Raw genomic sequence first — 6572 nt, 5'->3', positions numbered from 1 at the left:
ATTTTTGCCAACTGCCTGACCAGCTTGGCTAGCAGAGCAGCTTTGTCTGCCTGCTCACGAACTGCTGAGCACATCACACCACATTAGCCCCAGCCATTTATGTGCCTCATGGGCAATAAATTATGATTGTACACTCATAAATTGATTGTGTGCATAAGACCTGCTTTCAGGTCTGGCCTCACTTGAGAAACCCATATAAAGGTGGCCAAAGAATTAAAAGTTAGAAACGTTACTATTTTTGTCAGCTAGACTCTTGGATTGTTCAGTGATTCTACTGGTGTAATCCTTGCCTTGGGAGTGCACAGTCTCTCCCAGTAGTAGGCAGCTGTGATGTATCTCAGACACAAGTGACCATCTAGGCACCATCTAAACAGAAATACTGCCATGGAAGAAACATGAATAGGTATTTAAAGGTATTTTATATATATATATATATATATACACGCATATGGTTTATATATAAAAAGTAGGTAGAAGTTACACACCTCCTTAGAAACAATGAGGGTGTCTCAGTTAGAAAGAAAAAAAAAACAAGTTCTAGGAATTAAAATATGATAGAAAATACTCAGATGTTAAAACAAATATTAAACGGAATTCACACAAAATTTCAATTATAGTCTGGTTTTGTTCAGCTTAATAAAAAAAACAAAAAACAGTCATGACCATGCAGTGCATGGCTCAAGCCTGTCTTAGGCAAATTAAAAAAATATTAACCAATGGAAAAAAAATCCTTTCTGAAATTAAAGCCCAACTCTGATCTCCAATGAAGACTGTAAGAAATTTCTTTTGTACTTAGTGGGTTATATTAACACTTTTTTATGGAACTGGACTGGGAAAACTACTTTTCATTATAATTATTTCTCAAAAATACTTAATTTAAAATAAATTCAATTTAAATGAAATTCACTAAAACAAATCCTGAACACCTATTTTTATTTATGTAGGCTCTTGTGACAAGTTTTGTCTGTTGGATGCTTTAGAATGATTAGCAACTGTCCACCCCATGAATCAACTCTGTCCAAGTTTTGCCTTGATATAAGTTAAATTATACATCCTCTCATGAGACTTCTATTTAAGCTCTAGGTTCCTTTAGTTGATATGGCTTTGGGCTTTGAAATTGCCTTCATATGGATGTAGCTGAGAAGGACTATGACAATTATTTTAGGGAATATTAGATTTACTATGACTTCTTTTCTCATCTACTACTACTATATCAGGTAGATTTCTAGTGCTTTCTTTTGGGAAAGGACTGTGCTACGCTGGATCCCTGTGTGCATTCTGCCAGCTGCACCCAACAGCATCCATCAGCCACACCCCACAGAGCTCAGCTCTCATGGTAACTGAGGGTGTGCACAAATGTGTACAGCAAATTTTATGTCCCTTGGGAAAAGATGTGCTTTAGTGATAGAGGTATTTCATGCAACTACAAGACTGATTCCATGTGAGACCTGACCATGTTTCCAAAGAGAGTAATTTCTGCTGTCGAAGCACTTAAACTTAGGTCACCTCTTCCAGGAAAAGTGACAATACATTGGTAATTTTTGTCTTTTAAATCAATTGCAGTGCATCTAAGCATAATTTTCTTTTTAAAGGAACACAGTTTGAAAATATACTGTTTGAAATTCTGAAGCTTAGTTTTATTTATATTTAAGAAAGGACACACTTGTGAGTGAAAGGTGTCCCTGCTCATGGCAGAGGGATTAGAATGATCTTTAAGGTCCATTCCTTAAATGATCTTTGAGGTCCATTCCAACCCAAACCATTCTATGATTTTATGAAAGTTGACATGGACTCCTGCTTTTAATCACATTTTTTGATACAGCTATTAAGGAGTGCTTTGTGGAAACAATGGAAATTAGTTTTCATATACAATACTTGCCTTTTAAGCAAAGATGTTACAATATTTACGAAGAATTATTGAGCCTATGTATGGTTATTTGGACTCCCTCTTGGCAATAATACAGATTTTTGCATTTTTAAATGTATGGTCATCACCAAAATTTTTCTTGGGAAAAGGTCACCCTGGATACAACTAACTGAGCTGATAAAAATAAAAAATCATCTTTTCAGGGAAAATAAGGCTAAACAGTCACCCAGTTTTGTTTTGGTTTTTTTTTAATGCTTCCTGTGAGTTTGTTTCCCAGAGGAGTTTGAACAATAAGAAAGTGAGGGAAAGAAACTGAAGGCTGCTGCCAGTAAACATTTACACGGAGGGCTGTGATTCCCACTATTAAAGAAGTCACAGGTTTAGGTCATGATGTAGGACATCTAAACAATAAATATCTATATGGCTATGTAAATTTTTGAGGCAAAATTGTAACTTTTCATAGATTTCTATGTTTAAAAATTTCATGGTGTAATTATGCATTTTATGATTTTGGATTGCAGAGTTACTTCCTGCTTCTTAGGAAAACAACAACAACAACAACAACAACAACAACAACAACAAACCAACCCCAGGGTTTTGAGGTGTGTTCCTTAATAAAAAAAGATTTTACTACAGCTTAGTTTAAGGCCTATATTTAGAGTTTTACTGACACTTACAGAAAGGTTTATGTAGAATTGTTCTAAAAGAGAGGTCTCTCCATCTTATGCATTTTGGAGTAGTATCTATCTTAGATTCCTTCTGCAGTTTCTTGATTAACCATAGAGTTCCCAAATAAATTATTCATCCATTTGCTCAACAGCTCACAAAACCCCCACCTGGATGAGAACTCTTTTGAAAGATATATTAGATGGCTATTTGCAGTCTCTGGTTGCCTTGCTGGGAAGATATAGCTGCAGTTCTGAGCTTTTAGGATTCCAGACAATGTAGATCAAAAATGTGACGCTTTTGATAGTAAACTGGATAAAGTGTCAAAGAAACAGATTTTTTTTTTTCAGTGACAAATGCTATGTGATGTATTTTTTAATTCTGTGCTATAGTTCCAGACAGTTTTTAGTATAAAACAAGTGAGCAAAACAAACAAACAAAAAAAAAGAATTGTAAGAATCTAAAGTTTAGTACTTAAAAATACAAGAGAAACAGAGTTAGGACTGTGTCTGAAATACTAATGTTCTCTTGTCCATGTACTTTTTGAGTCTTTAACTGCATAATCACATACTAATTCTTCTTTGAGATGCCTGTCTCTTCCAATAAGCGTTGATCTTCTCTATTTCTTTTTGTATTTCTCATTAACCATGTGGCCTTACAAGTACACTTCATTCAAACTTTGCAATGAAAATAAAACTGGTGATTTTCTCCACGTTTCTGTGGTGCAAATTAGTACTTCAGAAATACAGATAATTTTATCTAGAGAGCACACTAAGGGAATATGTGACACCTTTGTATAGATTTATATATTTAAGAGATAAGTCCAGTCAGTTTCTGTAGCTGCCTTATGCAAATCTCAGCAGCAACTAATGTTTTGTTTTGCTTTGTTTCTTTTCTGAAGTTCTGAAGAAAAGAAAAATCAATATCCAATCTAAGTCAGACATCTGGCATGAAAAATTTCAGCTTGTAGACTGGTGCCCAGCAAAGTTGTATTCAATTAAAAATAAGCCTTTTATTGTGAAAAATTTTGGGCAACCTGAACTGAATTAAATTTTGAATACCTGTAGTAAAAAAGCTGTTATTAAAAATTTAAAATTAAGGGATTGAAAGAGAAAATAGAACATGTTCTATTTTTTCTTTCTCTAACACTATCTGTATTGTATTTTTCCTATTTTAATTTGTAAATAAGAGCAAATCAGATCAAAGAAAAACCAGTTAATGGTGAAATCCTGTATTTGAATGATACTGATTGAAATGAAGAAAGTAAAGAAGTTTTGCAGTATTATAATTATTGAATACTTATATTCACAGTTACTTCCAGAAGCCAGGGACATCAAAGCTCCATTGCAATAAGTGCTAAAGAAATGTATTATAGTGAAGACCATGATGCAGAAGCTGCATATTTTCCCATATTCTTTCCTGCATTGCTGATCAGCATCACTGAGCAACATGATAAATAAGAAAATAACTGTAATAAAATGAAACTACAATGCAAACAATGGGTTCTTAGTAGAAGACATAATGCTAAATATCTGTTTGGCAAGCTATTCAAAAGTAAAGCATATAATTATTTTGATTTTTTTTTTTTTTAAATACAGTGAGTTAGGACCAATAAATAGAAATACATAAATCAGAGATCCACCTTTCTTTGAATACCATGAACTAAATGAGATCAAGTTGATTGAAATGCTTATTGGATTTCTGAGTAAATCTGTCCCTAAGCAACAAATCTGTCTGAATGGAGACCCACCATTTATCAAGCTCACAGCAAAGGGCCTTTGAACTGCTGGACAGTTGGCACAGTAGCACCCTCAGCTACAGGCCAGCATTTCTACCATTTATAATTCACCTTGTATGACAGCTTAGAGTGTGTCAGTGATCAATCACAAACCCAAAAAAGAAGGAGCATGCCTGCGTGAGCATTATGATCTTGAAACCATAGTAGTAATTTTCATCCACAGAGGAAACAGAAAACCAAGTAAGTCCCAAAGGAGAAAGAGAAGTGTGGTGAGTGGAGGCTGCCCCTGCTTCACCCCAGCAAAGAAAGCCACACAGTCATGAGCAAACTGATGCACAAGTGGCTGTTTGCAGATCTTGGAGACAAGTCTCATATCCCAAGAGATCTCAGAGCAGAAGGAGAAACCAAAGGAGGGAGAGAAGTTTCTGAACCATTTTTGGAGCCATATGAACATTCTGAAACCATGGTGAAAATGGCTCGTAGTGAGTTTGGGTGTGAACTGAAAAGGATGCAAGAAAAAACTAGGATTAATTTAATCCACGCTCACCTGTTTTTCACATTTTGATGCTTGGCCCTGCAGTGCCAGTCACAAGGACTTGATGTTAACATGTCTGGATTCAAATGGTGCATAATTTACTAGAAAATTTTCTGCTGTGGTATTGGAAAAAACAAAAATAGAAATTGAGAAGGCATTTCAAGAACTTTAGGTTTTCAAACTTAGTTTAGGAAGAATTTTTTTTTTTGGTGACAGCATGGAAGAGACCTTTACAACAGCAGTTTCAGAAGAGTTCAGGAAAATGTGCTTCTGTACCTTCACCAGAAAATCTGCACCACCCAGCATTATGCTGCTTTGAACTTTGTTCTGATAGGACTTTGGTCTTTAGGGGAAACATCTAAAGAATTTTGGCAAAGCCTCTGATGACTGGTTCTTTCTTATGATGAACTTCAGATGAATAATATATTTATAGATCCATGGATACCACCATCTACTAAGAAATTAGAAAGCAAACTGAATTAAAACCAAACAAAAAGAAAAGCAAATAGTAAAATTCCTAAGCACTAAACCATATAGAAACTAAATTTTGTTAACTATGATCCTAAGATACTATATAATCCTTACTTTAGATGTTACTATTATTAGTAGGTATGGTGCTCATGTTCTTATGACAAACATGATTTTCAGTGCATAATTTTACCAAGTATGAACTGACAAAAATAATTGAATAAAATCTTATGATAATTAAACCATGGCAATTTCCTTGAAAATATCTAGCGAGAACAATGTGAAAAACTGGCCTTCCAGGTATGACTATTAGTAACTGATCCCGAGCATTAAAAATTAATTTTCTCTGTGGCACTGGGTAAATTGCTTTATCAAAAACTGGTACTATTTGGACTCAGCTTTTCTTCACCTATGTCCATAGGTTTTGGCTAAAGAATAAATTATTTCTCAAGGGAAAATCTTGAAAAATTCATTGGATTTTGTGAGGATTTTAAAATTAGAGAACTCAAACCTTTTAAATTTTTTTAAGAACTAGTTTTTGAGTAGTATAGCTGAAATATCCACAGAAGTCACATGACCCTATTTGGGCAATGAATTAGTCTGTTGCTATGTACATGGTCTGTAATAACAGAAAAGTTGAAACTTGTGTCAGTCAATTGAAAATCTCAAGAAAGAAGATAAATATATCAGCTTTAAACAAGTTTTTAATAAAACACTTGTCAGAACAATTCCTAGCTCTCCTGTATAATATTTACAGAAACCTAACTAAAGTCTACATCTGCTTAGCTTATTGAGAAAGACACATAAAATGTAATTTAAGCTAACTTTTTTTCCATAATGAAAGTTAAGCATATACAGATGGTCATCCATTGACAGGGAGAAACCCACTAATAGATGATATTACCATGCTTGTTCATGTTTCTTGAGTTTTTATGGTAAACATGATGCCTGCCTTCTACAGAGATTTTAAATTCTGTCTTTAAAATTGGCTAGTGTCTCTTCAACCATTCACCTCAGTTCTCTTATTAGACTACTCCATTCCTTTAAGAAAATTGAAGTCAGTGCCTACATACAGATGTCTTAAATAACACAAAATAACCACACATAGAACAGGGGTAAACAGAGGAAAAACAAAAATGGAAATCCTTCCTGTATAAACCAGTAATGTTTAAAAAAAGTGTCAGCTTTTTAGCAGCCAATAAGCTGCATACAGCCATCAGGGTACATTTCAGAGATGCTTCTTTGTTCTGTGATCTAATTTATAAGTGATTTACAAGAAAAGCAATTTGGTTTTTTCA

The sequence above is a fragment of the Lonchura striata genome, chromosome 2, assembly GCF_046129695.1.
Source record: "Lonchura striata isolate bLonStr1 chromosome 2, bLonStr1.mat, whole genome shotgun sequence".
Taxonomy (NCBI): domain Eukaryota; kingdom Metazoa; phylum Chordata; class Aves; order Passeriformes; family Estrildidae; genus Lonchura; species Lonchura striata.
This window is presented reverse-complemented; position numbering follows the sequence as displayed.